This window comes from Vicugna pacos, chromosome 1 (assembly GCF_048564905.1).
Source record: "Vicugna pacos chromosome 1, VicPac4, whole genome shotgun sequence".
In the NCBI taxonomy this organism is placed as follows: domain Eukaryota; kingdom Metazoa; phylum Chordata; class Mammalia; order Artiodactyla; family Camelidae; genus Vicugna; species Vicugna pacos.
In genome coordinates, this window is record NC_132987.1 from 78052902 (window position 1) to 78067637 (window position 14736).

Genomic DNA, 14736 nt, shown 5'->3' on the forward strand with positions numbered 1-14736 from the left:
CATAACAGTGTCTCCCATTTGTCTCTTTCTCCATCACTTTAGGTCTTCAATGCCTCACTCCTGACTGACTGAAATCGACTTCTATCTGTTGTGTTTCTATTTCTAGACTTCCCTTCTGATGCATTTCAAACACTACTGCAAAGGAATTTAAATACCACTCAACAAGTCTTAACAATATGCATGTTGCTAACTTAATTAAACAAGGAAGTCATTAGACTGTGTGGCTCTAATGCCCAGGCGGCCTATAAGCAAACCAACCTCTAAGCCTGTAAATACGTCAAGGTTAGGAAATCAAAACTCTGAGGACAACCAATCAGAAATAGCCAACTAGGTGTCAAGTTTTAACCAATCAATAATTTCCTTTCTTTGTTTCCACACTTCTCCATATATAATCTTCCCCCTGGCTCCTGTTGCCGGAGCATTCCTGACCACTTTTGATTTGGGAGTGCCTAATTCACATCTAGTTTTGCTCAAATAAACTCTTAAAAATTTCAGTTTATCTTTTAACAGTTTTCTTTGACTCAGCTTGTACTTTCAGCCAGACCTCTAGTTTTTGTTTTTAACTTCAATATGGGGTTAATGTTTTTGAAATTTCTTTCCAAAAGGCTTGAATAAAGTCCAAATACATTACCTCAGCATTTGAAACTTTCCAAGATCTGGTTGCAGATTTATTAACAGCCATTCTTCCCTTCGGCCATCATGAACCTCTCCACATTTCTTGCCCATGTCACCTCACTTTCATATGGCTTTACTGTCCATCACTAGACTGTAGGCACCACAAATGCTGATCTCCAGGAACTTGAGCAATGGGAAGATTTTGAAATGAATGAGTCTTTCATGAATCATCCATTCATTTGTCTATTCCCTCCTCAATCTCTGCATGTCTAAATTCTGTGCTTACTTTAAAGCTTAGATTAAATACCCACCTCTTTCATGATAGTTTCCCAGATTCCTTCACACAGAACTGTGTACTCTGAATTACCATAATATTTTATTTGTACCTCTTTTGTGATTCTTTTCTTTTTTTTTATTCTCTAGAATGGAATCTATATTATATTAATTTTTGTATCTTCCCTAGATCTTAGATTCATGGTCGTTAGCACATAATAGGCACTTATTCAAAGTTCCTTGAGCTCATTAATTAGTAATTAAAATTTAAAAAGACCTGAGAGGTGGTTGTTGCTTGAACGCCTGAATCTCTAGAATAAAGATATATGGATCTCTGTAAAGATATATGGATCTCTCTTTTTATAAAAACTTAAAAAAAAACTAGTGAAAATAAAACTATGGCCAATTTTGGTATTAACATATCAGTGATTAACAACTTTGATAATAGAAATAGCCATGCTTTATTGAAAACTGACTCTGTGCCAGGCAATCTGATCACTTTAAGTATATTATCTTGGATCTTCAAACTTTATGAAGGACTCTATCCATTTAAATAATGAGCATATTGAGGCTGAGGCTGAGTCTTTTAATTTCTAAGTATGTATGTGAACTAAGATTTAAATGTTGACCTGACTGACTCCAAAGCTGTACCTACTTGCCCATACCTCTGCACTTTTTGGCTTAAGAAATATTTTTTGTTAACTGAGCTATATGTCTTGTGTGATGTCCACAGTGGAGACACAAACATGGCCAGGAAGCCTGGCTATCTGCAGTGACAGGCCTTAGTCTCCTCAGTGGAGAGCTGATGACTATTCTGCTGACAAAGGAAAAAGGTACCCTTAGTAAACTTTTAAGTGAAGTCCCAGAATTTAAATTGATCTTGATCGCCATTTTCTATAACAAATGATTTTTACAACCTGGAATTATTGGTGAAAGGGAATGTTGGGAATATTTCTGACTGTGGCTACCTGATTACTGTTTAAAGACCTGTATATTCTGAGGACCAGGAGGTCACAGGATTGCCTTCCTCTACACTGCCTCATTAACTTAATTTCCCCTGCCTACTCTCTCTCCAGTCATCCCTGAGAAATGCTAATTGTAACGCCTCTGGAGTCAATGGAAAGTAAAAACCACACAGGTACAAAACAATTAAACTACAGAATTCCAATTTTATTTGATAGCATCAGACTCTTGATTTTCTTTTTTGGTTGTTAAAAAAAATTACAGTATGGCTAGGTCAATGATCTTTTAATTCTGTAACTGTGTACTGGGTATATCATGTTTTACATGGGAACTGGAGAATATTACCTCTCTTTCCTTCCGTTTCCGTAACTGACAAGAGTTAGGTAAGTGAGGAACGTTCTAGCTCTTTCTTTTTTTTAGTTTTTAAACTTAAAAAAATTTATTATTGAGGTATAATAAACATACAATATATTAGTTTCAGATGTACAGCATAGTGGTTTGGCATTTGTGAACACTGAGGTCACCACAATAAGTTTACTTACTATCTGTCACCTTACAAAGTTAATACAATATTACTAACTATAGCTCTCTCTTGGTTGTCTTCTTCCTGCTCTTACAGTAAGTAAGATTTTCTGCCTTTCCACTTCAGTACTTCTTTTAGTATCTCCCAGTAGTAATAATTAATCATTCATTTTTTTTGGATGGTGATTTATATTTTGCATATCCATTATCTTATTTTAGCCTAAAAATAACAATCTTATGGAAAGAAGATTGATGGTATTTTCATCTCCATTTTACAGATAAGGGGATGGGTCCTTTTCCTTTTGACTGTGGGAAAAATAGCATTTGTCCTGCCATCAACTTCAAAACTGCATGGTTGTAGCAGAGCACCAGGAGACACACAGCTGAACTCGGGTTTCTCTTCTTTGTTTTCTCTTGTACTTATCAATACATCGACTACTGAGTTAAGAGCATAGCCTTTGTATTAGGACAGCAGGAATACAAGTCTCATCTCTGACACTTGGAAGCTGCATGTTATTGGACAAGTTACTTGACCTATCTAAACCTCAATTTCGTATTCTAAAAAAGTAAAGATTATGCTATTTAAACCTCTCTGAACAAAATAATGTTGGAAACTATTTAATTCCAGGTCATCATCATTGTACTTACACTCATCTATTCAAACTGGGTATGTGTTCCAGTATTTGATCATTCCCTCAACAAATATTTACATGTCCACTATATACCAGACATTGTTCTGTAAGCCAGACACACACAGTCTTTGCTCTCATCAAAATGTACATAACAATGTCTAAGTTCATTCTGATATCAGAGTGCACACAGAAGAATATCTAAGGCTATGCACATGTCAAAAGGTCAGAATTTTGATGAGGAACTAAACAGAAAAATGACAATGAGCTGCAGTAAGGAAGGAGGAAAACCAGGCAAGTGCAATGTTGTTCTAGAAACCAAGCCAAGAAAGTGTTTCAAGATGGTGGTAGTGTAGTGGTCAATTGCATTAAATGCCTTTGTGAGTCAGAGTAAGTTAGAGCCTGGGAATGAAACTTTGATTCTGGCAAGATGGAAATCACTGGTGTCTTTGCTAAAGGCAGCTTTAATGAAGGGAGGGAAAACAGAAAACAACAATTTATAGGAATGGTTCATACAAGTTTACAGGAATGAATTTCCAGCATCCTTAGCTCATGATCACTAGAATTCTTCTCTTCTAAAAGAGAATCTTGTATTTATTTTTTGGTAGTGTGGCTGACTAATTCAAATTGAACTTTTATAGTACTGCTATTGTCATATCTGTTCGCCTTCAAGGCTTTATCTCTGTATCAGCATACCTAGAAATATGTCCTTTGAACTAGCCTTTCCATTGTCGGTTTTCTTTTATACTTAGCACTGAGTAGAGCCTAATACCCTAGAATAACGTTAATCATCCTGTCTTATTTCCCTAAAATCTAGCATTTTATACTTGATAAAACCATACATCTTGGTGGCCTGGTAAATTGTTCAACATTTTGAGGGATTTCAGCCATTTTAAGAAACTCATGTGCCACCATTTGCAGACTTCTTTTAACACGTGGCACTTGTTTTCCCATACAGAACAAGAAATTCATTTCTTGTAAGGTAACCTACAGACAAGCACATTGGCGGGGGGGTTGCAGGGAGGGAAGTAATTGGGTTTATTTATTTATTTTTTTAGAGGAAGTACTGGAGATTGAACCCAGGACCTTGTGCATGCTAAGCATGTGTTCTAGCACTTTGAGCTATACCCTCCCCCTGATAAGCAAATTTGAGTACGCCTCTCATTGGTTTGTTTCTTGGGATCTCAAATACTAAAATGTATGATGGTTTCTGGCATTTAATTTCTTGTTTTAGAGAGAATGTTGAGATATTTGAGAGATGGTGTTTGAGCTTGCTTTTGAGCTTTGCTGTCAGGATTGGGGTCTCTAACTTTGGAAAGGAATCACCCTCGTGTTTGAAACAGGACACAGGAACTCTGTCTAGAAATTCGAAATATTTCAGCCTGAATTGGTTTAGCAAATTGCCAGCGCCAAAGAGAATCCATTCAGAGAGATTTTAACATTTCTTTAAAAAAAAGGTTTAAAATTTTATTTCCATTAAAACATTTCCATAAAAAGAATATGTAGTAAATATGTGGAATACCTGACATTTGACTGTAGTGTTTTCTCCATGTTATTATGAGCACATGACATAGAGAAACATATTATCTTGATTTTAGACAGCAAATCTGATGAGGATTTAGAGAATAACCAGTATTTTTTTTTAAACTTAAGTGCAAGTATTTTATAAGTGAATAAAGCAGGAGTTTATTTTTCAGGAAAAGCCTTACCTAAGCCTAAACCTTCTTTATTAACATATCAGGATATAGAAATTGGCTTTATGATAAAAAATAACAGATCCTTTCACCATTTGAAAAGAAAAAAAATGCTATTTGCTGAGCATTTTGAATTGTAAAGACAATTTAAAAAATGAATACCTTCGAGAATTTTTTCTTGTGGAAGTTTCTTAGAGGAGAACAGTTTTCTAAAGCTAGTGGCTCTCTTAATCTGCATTCCTAGCCAAGTGTGACAATAACAAGCTCTTTGCCCAGAGATGAGTTACCTGCCTCAGGTAGATGGATCATGAGCAATTTAGGCCATTGCTTCATTATGTGAGACAGAATATGTTGTTATTAGATTTGCAATACCATTTACACAGGAGCTTTATTTAGAGAATCTGTGAGTGCTTGCCTATCATTGGATATTTGCCTTAAGTCCATAAAGTGAAAGCTATGAAGCTGTTTCCTTCGAGTAGAAGTGATTCACCAAATAGAGAAATCATAGCCAACATGTTTAAAGGCATCATGTAGTGTATACATGAGTATACAGGAAAGAAATAGGGCCTCCAGCTCACACATCATGCCATTCCTTTGTGTAGATTGCCTTGGGGAATAATATTTTTTAAAATATAAGTATCCATAGAAAATAGGAATAGCAGATCATTTGCTCCTCACTGTTCACACTTGCTAAGACTCTTACAAAGATTTTCCCTGGGCACATGAATCAGTTTAATAATGATTGCTGCCAGTTGGTGGCTAGACATCAGACTGCCAGCCTACTCAACAGCGTTGCCATCTGCTATTTGGATTCACAGTGTGCTGCTGCTACGCACCATCTCATTAAGAACGGGACCCTTGTGAGCTATAGACAGTAGCTTATTCAAGTGAGCTGAGGCAAACTCCTCCCCAAACCACATTTGCAGAGGCTGTGTGCATCTCATCTTATTTGGGAATTGCTCTGTGCTGATCATGTGGTCTGGTAGCTCACTGTCTCTGATCATTTAGGTGTTAGTCTTTTGAGCCAGCTCCTTATTTCATAGCAGTATTAAAATACAAAAATGATTATTTCAAAGATTTATAAAAAATATTCATTCCACTTTCCATTTTACATCTTGAAATGATTTTAGTCAGTGGCTTGCCAAACACAAATATTCTAATAAGTTAAGTGTATTATAATCCATTGGGCTTTTTTGGATAGCCTTGCCAGTTCTGAAGATTTTTCAGTTTTGTGGAAATTCCCACTGCCTAGTTTTTATTTCTTGGAAACTGATTTTCAAAGGCTTTCATTATACTTTTCCTTTTTCTTCTCCTGCTAAATATCCAGAGGCATCTGTGAATGCAAAATAGTTGTATTTGTCAGAAAAAAATCAGTGCATTTTATCCATCTTCACCAATCATCTTAGAGAATTAAGCATTGTTACAGGAAAACAAAATTTATTTGCATAGGTCATATAATATTTAGATCTCTCCATCTGCCTCAATGCATAATGAATTCTGTAGCACTTTAAGAATTAGACAATTATTTCTCAAAATTGGGCTAGTTTTAAACTGCAAAGGATTTAGGGGCTGGTGTTCAGGCTTAGGCACCCCTCCCCTACTTCCCCTGACACACTTACCCTGTTCTCATACTTGCACTTACTCTCATCCAAAATGTGTTTCTTAAACCCTGTTTGTTAGGTGCTCTGTGAAAAAAGGCTTTGGTGGGCAGACAATTGGGAAGTGGGGCATCTCAGGCTGGGTTCTCCAGGATGCAGACTCTGAGATGTAGCTTAACCAGCAGGATTTTTTCAAGAAGAGCTCTTGGGACCAATACTTGCAGAAAAAAGGGGAAGAAGCAGGATCGGGTAGAAGGAAAAGCTGAGTTGTAATTGCAGGTCCAGCAATGCCTTGGCCAACATCACAGGGAGCTCTGGAGTTGGAATGACTTTCAAACTTGTCCTGATATGGGCAGGGGAACAACTCTATAAGCTTGCCGTGATAGGGCACTGGATATGGGCAACCCCATAAAGGGGTGTGACGTTAGGTAAGGTGGGTCCCTGCAGCTGAGGCAATTCCCAAAGAGGGCTGACAGCTGCAGACTGCCTGCTGACAGTACTCCCAGTAAATAAGGAGCGAGTCCTTCTTGAAGGAGGATCTGAGGCTGACATTACAATGCTGCCACTTGGGCCAGGTCAAACCATCTCTTTTGGAGAGTTGTACTAAACTTCGACATATGAATGGCCTTGAAACTCTGGCACTGAAGAAACCTTCCAACTTTGTTTCTTTCCTAACATCAGTTCATATCCTATGGAACTAGGGTTCCACCAAACATAATTTGATTAATCTCTCCCTAATCTTACAGAACCTTGCTGGCTATGTTAAAAGAACCGAGTACAGATTGTTTGTTTTCTCCAGGCTTCCCTTTCTTATAAGTCCTAATTGAAAACTTTGGTATTGCCCTTCTAGTTATGGGCTTGCAAGTCACATGCTCAGGTGTGGAAAAAGAGCTTCATTTTTCCATAACTGAACCTAATTTATATTTTAAGCTCACCTTCTGCCTAGTCGCACACGCGTGTGTGTGAGCGCGCACACACACACACACACACAGAATCCTTAACCTTTCATTTTCCAGGTATATAGACATTCTATTCTAAAATAAGTGAATACAACATATTCTCTTCCAGCCAGGGTTGTAGCTAAGCTCCAGGGGACTTCAGTCATGTCTTGGCCTTGGCGGATACATCTGATTCTTGATTGGCATCTGTCCACAGCTGGCATCCACTGAGATGAACCCCATCCTTTCTGGTCTTCACCAACATCACCCTCCATGCTGACATCCGATGAGATGTCTGCATTTACATCCAGTACCTCTTCAGAGAGTTCTTACTCCATCTCTGGCCAAGGGGTCCCTTGAGTCTGCCAGCTCTTGAAGTCATTTTTCAAATGCTTTCAATCCCACCAAGAAAAAAACATTAGCTTGATTCTGTGGTCTCATAATGTCTCTGATGTAGTTTAGGATCTATCTGCCTAGCTACTCAATGCAATCCAATTTTAATGCCACAGTGTCAATATAACACTATGGGACTTTCTCAGAATAACCAGATAGAGAGTAGAGCACTGGTCTCTCTGTTCTTAGATCACATTTTTGGGGGTGTTCTTTCATGCTCTAAATTAGAATATTGAAGTTTTCTTCAGAACCCTCATTAGCAGGTAACTCTCTCAGTTTCTATCTGTGATTTACTTCTTAGTGTTGAGTTTTTGGGTTTTTTGTTTGTTTGTTTGAGTGAGTTTGGAGGAGATAGGCACAGAAGAGATTGCCTAGACAAGTATCCTTCCAATCCTCCATTTTATGTCATGATTTTGGGCCTTAGAAACTCAAAGCCAATATCTTATTTTTCTTTGGATGAGTCTTCTATGAACTCTCTTCCCCAAGGCATGAGGCCTTCAAGACTAGTTTGAGTAGGGGAATGAACTTGGCTGAGGGGAAGGTGCTAAGTATTATGACCAGGAGTGGCCTTGAAGGACAGTGGAATGAGTGAATCTTTCTCATAAGCAGAGCTGGGAGTGGTGTACCTGGTCATCTCCTTTGTTTAGAGGAGAACAGGTTCTAGGTGAGAATATGTGGTTTATTGGCCAGTGGATAATGGCCTGACCATCTATCTGTTCAGGGGCCAGGAAAGAAAAGGACTGGATAATTGGAGCCAAGGAAGTGCAATGTGGAGGTATGTGGATAGACATATGGGAGTGGACACAGAGTGTGAAGACTTTTGTTTCACACATTAATATCTATCAGAAAGCATCTATTTTGGAAGGGGCACTTAGCAACCAAATAAACAAACTTTCTTGGCCAGTTGAGGTTAGTCAGGCTTTGTCATCAGACACCCAGCACCAGCATGATAGGCATGTGAATTCATGGAATAGCTTCAGTGGCAGAGCTGGAAGTTAAGTATGGGCCCAACACATGGACTCTCACTTACCAAGGCTGATCTAGCTACTGTAGCTTCTGGATGTCCGGCCTGGCAGTCAAAGAGACCATCCCTAAGCTCTCAACATGGCACTGTTCCTCAAGGAGAATAACTGGCCACCCAGTGGCAAATTGACTATAATGGGACTCTCCTATCTGGGAAGGGCCAGTAATTTGTCCTCACAAGGAGGGATAGAAGCTAGTTCAGGAAAGGGTTTGCCTTTCCTACCTGCAGAGCCTCAGCTAGCATTACTATAAAGGACTTACACAGTATTCAACCACTTTATGGTGATAAAGGTGCAAGAGTAGGCCCATGATCATGGGATCTCCTGGACTTATCACGCCTCATACATGCAGCCAGCCTCAAAGAATGCTGGAACAGTCCTCTAAAGATAGAGCTAAATGGTGAGCTTTATGAAGCAACATTCTGAAAGAATGGGTGTCACCCTTCAGGATACAGTGTAGTCATTAAACCAGAGACCTCTATGGTGCTGTGTCCCCAGTTGGAAGACTACGAGAGTCAAATGGGATGGCAAAAGAGTGGTCTCATTTACAACACTCCCAACAACTTCTTATTGGAAGCATGTGTGCTTCCTGCCCTGCAAGTCCACACTAGGTTAGCTAAGGTCCTGGTTCCCAAAGGGGGCATACTCTTCCTGGGGGCTACAGCTAGGGTCCCGTCAGCAACAAGAAATGGTTGCCACCAGGGTACTTTGTGCTCCTTATGCCCAGGGGCATGCAGATGAGGAGTTACCATATTCATAGGGTCATTGACTATGATGAGCAGGAGGTCAGGCTGAGTCTACAAAATGGCACAGGGAGGTATACGTCTGGATCCCAGGTGAGCCATTTCGTGCCTCCCGTCGCTCCCCCGCCCTACTATTAACTGTGAACAGACTCATATGGCAAACCTAGCCTAAGAAGGGTATGATTACCAAGGGTTCAGACCCCTCAAGAATGAAAGTTTGCACCATGTCATCAGGTAAACCAATAGGAACAGCCGAGGCGATTGGTAAGTGCAATGGGAATCCAAAATGGATAGTGGAGGAGATGAGGACCACCTGCAGCCTTGAGATCAACTGCAGTGGGCGGGGATGTAGTTCATCCTACTAATCTCCCTCCCTCTTCTGTTTCCCCCAGGAATACAGGCCTACAGGGACCATGGAGGCCTTGCTCCCTGAGGTGTGTGCTTAGTAGCTAGTGTACAGTGTACCACCCAGATCTCTCATAGATGGGAGTGTACGTGACTAAGGGCCCCAGCTGTGGCTCTCTAGACCCATTATTTTCATGCTGAGGCTCCATTTCTCATGGATTGTTGGCACCAGAATGACTGAGTGGGTATCCTAATGCATAGCTATTCCTATGAGGTAGGGGACACCTCTGAGGGTAGGTTAGGCTTTGAGGGGTCTTCATCAGCCTGAACTTAAACTTTCTTGCAATTGTGCTGCAGAGACTCTTGCTTCTCAGTCCTTCTACCTTCTCTCTTTCCTTCAAAGGGATCAGACATGCTAGGCAGTCTGAAGACTTTGCCTCCTCTGGCTTCCTCTCTGTTTTCAACCCTCACAGGCATTTCCCCAAGTAGATCTCTTATAAATCTAATCTCGTGCTTTGCATGAGCTTCTCAGAGGATCTGAACTAATAAATTTGGACTTAGTTCTGACAGGTGGTGAAGTTACTTGTGGACCAGTTTCATACCACGGAGGCTTGTTTTTTGAACAAGTCTAGTGTAGATACCGTCATGCTAGTTTAGCCCTACTTATGTAAGGTGTAACCTTCCTGTGATCCTAGTGAAAGTTTGGAGTATTCAGTGAGGACACTGTGGCTGGATGGAAATTGTTTCCCACTCTCATGCTAGTTTTGGGGAATTGTTTAGTGTTCAGCAGTGGACGCAAAGGTATCTGTATGCAGATTTCTGGGATTTTCTTCTCTGCATATGCTCCTCCTTGCTGATTCTCTGCCCTGAAAATTCAAGCCATCTGTCCCATTCAATACTAATCTTTTGTCTCAACTCAGCAAGGTTGCTCTGTTCTGCTAAAGCTCCTCCTCCTGCAAAGTGATCCAGAGTACTTAACACAGAAAGGCAGGACAACAGTAGGGTCGGTCACCCTATTTCCCCTCCTCAGTGATCAGTCCTTTGCTACCAGTTGTCCAATGTCTGAAATGCTGCTTCACACAATTTTCCTAGCTTCTTGAAAGAAGACAGCTCATCTTTTTGTAAAAGTTCTAATATATGTATTTAGAGGTATAAGTTTTCCATCAGTATTTGCTTCACACTATCCCACAAGCTTTGATATATTGTATTTTCATTAGAATTCATTTCAAAATATTTTATAAATTCACTATAATACATAATTTGACTTATGGGTCATTAGGAGTATGTTCCTTAAATTACAACCATTTGGGATTTTTTTTCTTTATGTTAACTGATTTCTGGTTTGCTTAATACTCTAGGATTTCAATCTTTTGAATTCATTTAGCTGATTTGTGATCAATCAGATGGTTAGTGTTGGTAAGTGTCCTGGGTGTACCTTAAAAGAGTATGTATTCTGAAATGTTTGGACATAATGTTTTATATTATGTCTCACTCTGATGCATCATGCCAATACATAGCAAATGGAAGGAGTTCAACACATATGAAATAACTCAAAGGTTTTATCCTATTGGTGTTAATTCCAGACCATATAAGAGAGGATGATTATGAAGTCACATGGGTGTAGGCAGAGAGAAAATTATTTTTGGTAAAATAGAACTTTAAAAAGGAACCTCAAATCAAAATGTGCAGTTCCTCTCCAGCACCATTCCAGTCAACATTAATACCAACCCTTTTTGTTATGGAAATTATCCCAATATTTTTCCTTCTTATGTTTCTAGCAATTTTCCTTTCATTTGTTGTAAGCTCAGTATCACTATGTGACAGTAGAAAACAACCTCTTAGGAAAAAATAATGACTGATTTATTAGGCTCATAGAGATACAAGAAATGGTTAATTTTATTTCTCCAAACGATTCATGATTGCTCCTGAGATTACATGAGTTTAGAAGAATCTAATATCTCTATCCAATGGTCAAATGTTTCAAGTAGAATCATTTTTTAATTTTCCAAGTTCTAGTGTCACTTTCTATTTCTTATAAACATCACTCAAGGTTAAAACTGTTATTAATGTACAGCTTCTAGGAAATACATTTAACCTTGCTACTTAACCCCTCTGCCAACTTTGTTCTGGACAATGCAATTTTGATGATAGAAAGAAGGAAGAATATGGATTTAGACAAGGCTAGCAGCACACTTTCCAGGCTTAGAAGATGCCTCTGGTGCCCTCTCTCCCATCTCTTCTACCTCTGGTTCTAGCCACAGCTCTGGTGAACACCTCTAGGCAGGTTTCACTGAGCTCTGTGCTGACAGTGCCTCACCTCAGGCGTGCATCAAAGTTTCCTTCCCAAAAGCTGCTCTGATGCAGCATGTGTGATGGTGTGGCACCAGTGAGGCTCTCGTCCTGGAGGGTTAACACCCCATGGAAGTAGCCCTCAGCACATAGGTGGTAGCTGCTGAGAGATAAATGCTTCTTCTTTTCATCCCTCAGGCAGGCAGTTTCGAGACATAGTTTAATACGAATCCTGAGAAGGTTCTGCACTAAGCCATGAACAGTAGTGGCCCACTCAATAACACTACCTTGCTTTGCTTGGATTTTCTTTCCCTTTTCCCCTGTTCACTCCTGTCTCATTCCTGTTCCCTGGGATCACATTCCCAAATATAGATGTGTCTACCTTTGAAGGCTCTGCTTTCAAGAATAACCTAGATTAAGACACTGGGTAAATAGGTTGTTAGTAGATTAAATAATGTAGGAATTTAATTTCCCTTGACTCTGCACATGCTACAAGGAAACACTTATTTAGTTGGGAGTACAGTTTTTGGTAATTTTGATGATTTTCCATCTTTTTCCTTTTTGAGAGTTCATCATCCATCGTGATACCTGAATGCCTGAAGAAAAAAAAGTTGGTACAAATTAGCTTATAATTTGATAGGCAAATTTCTTTGTGATGACAGCTCTAAGCACTTTTTTCTTTGTGTGGGGACCGTCAGTTATGTGATTGGATAGTTCAATCCAATAAGGAGGAGCCCTCAGTCTACTTAACAAGGCAGAGCTTTTTGTTGCTTTGGAAACAACCATATCACATTTCTTATTCTCCTTGGTGAAAAGCTGGTGCTTTTACTGCTCTAATCCTTTCTGGATAAGACTCTCAAGTAAACCTTAAAAATGTAAAAATTACTGGAATACTGTCAAGACTTTATTCATGAAAAACTGAAGAAACATCTTGAAAGATTCAGGGGTTATTAGGGATAAATTTAGGCTGCCCATATGCCAGCCCTGAGAAAAATGTTAGCAGTTATAATTTTTTACTCATTTAAGGAATGAAGACACTACAGAGAACATAATTGGTAAATTCCTCTCTCCTCACAGGAACTTATATTCTAGTGGTGAGGAAAGTGAGATAGTAAGGAAATTAAATAATTAAAATGCACGGCATTTCAAATAAAGGTTACAGATAAAAATTAACTAGAAATGGGGGAATGAATGTGCAAGTTTTTTGTTTTGTTTTAATCTCTAGGTTTTACTGAAAAAAAAAAAAGACATTTGAACAAAACCTGAGGAGGAGAAAAGGGTCAGTCATATAGGTGTCTCGGGGAGGACCATTCAGGAAGCAAGAGAAGCCATCCCCAGAGCCCCGAGATGGAAAGAGGTCAGTGTGGTTTTAGAGATATGAGCATTAAAAGATGAAGTTAGAAATGGCATGGGGGAAAGGAGGCAGTGGCAGATCATGTGAGAGAGGGGTTCTCAATGGATGGAGGGCCATACTATGCACCGAGGTGATGTTTTGAAAAACCAGGAGAACATTTAGGTATTACTATGATTGGGATGGTACTAGTGGGTAGGCAACATTTATGATAAAAGTACAGTAATGTTTGGGACAGGTCCACCAACAAAGTATTTTTCTACATTTTGTGCATCTTTAAAATGCCCTGCTCCTCATTCCTGTAGATGTAAAACTTTATTTATGCTAACTTCTAAATCCCATTCATGGCAAGCCAGATTACTGGGATACACTCTTCATTGAAAACAAGTAAACATCCCAGATAAAATATAGTTGATCGATTCTGGAAAACGTCAGCTAATATTTTTTCAAATATTTTCCTGCCCCAGGCTCTCTCTCCTTCCTTTTTAGGATTTCGGTTTCATATATGTTAGATCACTTGATGGTATTCTATCAGTCATTGATGCTTTGTTTATTGAAAATATCTCTCAGTTTACTTATATTTGGATGATTTCTAGCGACCGGACTTCAAGTTTAATGATGCTTTCTACTACTGTGTCCAACCTACTGATAATTCTATCAAATTATTTCAGATACTGTATTTTTCAGTTGTGAGATTTCCATCTCATTAAAAAAATTATCTGTATCTCTCTCAAAATTCTCTACTTCTTCACACATTACATCTTATTTTAGTAAGATTCCTTAACATAGAAAATCCTAAAGAAGCTACTAGAAAACTATGAGACCTTATGTACTAATTTTAACATCTGCACTGATTTATGATTTTATTATTTATGAGAAAGGTGACACTGCAGGGCAGTAGGAAAAGAATGGTCTTTCAAGAAAAGGGCCTGGGTAAGCTGGATAGCTATATGAAAAAAAAAATTAACATTTACTGCATACTCTACTAAAATCAATTCTACATGGTTAATAGATTTAAAAATTCAAAGAAAAACATTTTTTTTTAGATGATAACATAGGAGAAGGTTCCTGTAGGCAGTGATTTCTTAGGATAGCAAAGGCACTAACCACAAAAGAAGGCTGATAAATTAGACTTCCAGAAAAATTTTATAGTCATTAAAATTTAACAATGAGATAGTTAAAATGCAAGTCACGGGTTAGGAAAAGTGTTTTGTTTTGCTTCTTTTTTTTTTTTTTTTTGCAGTGCTCATAAATGAAAATGGCCTCACAACTAGAATATATAAAACAAATAGAAAAAGATAAACAACTCTCTCCTTGACCAAAAATGAAATAAAGAACCAAAAGGCATTTTACTAAAGCGG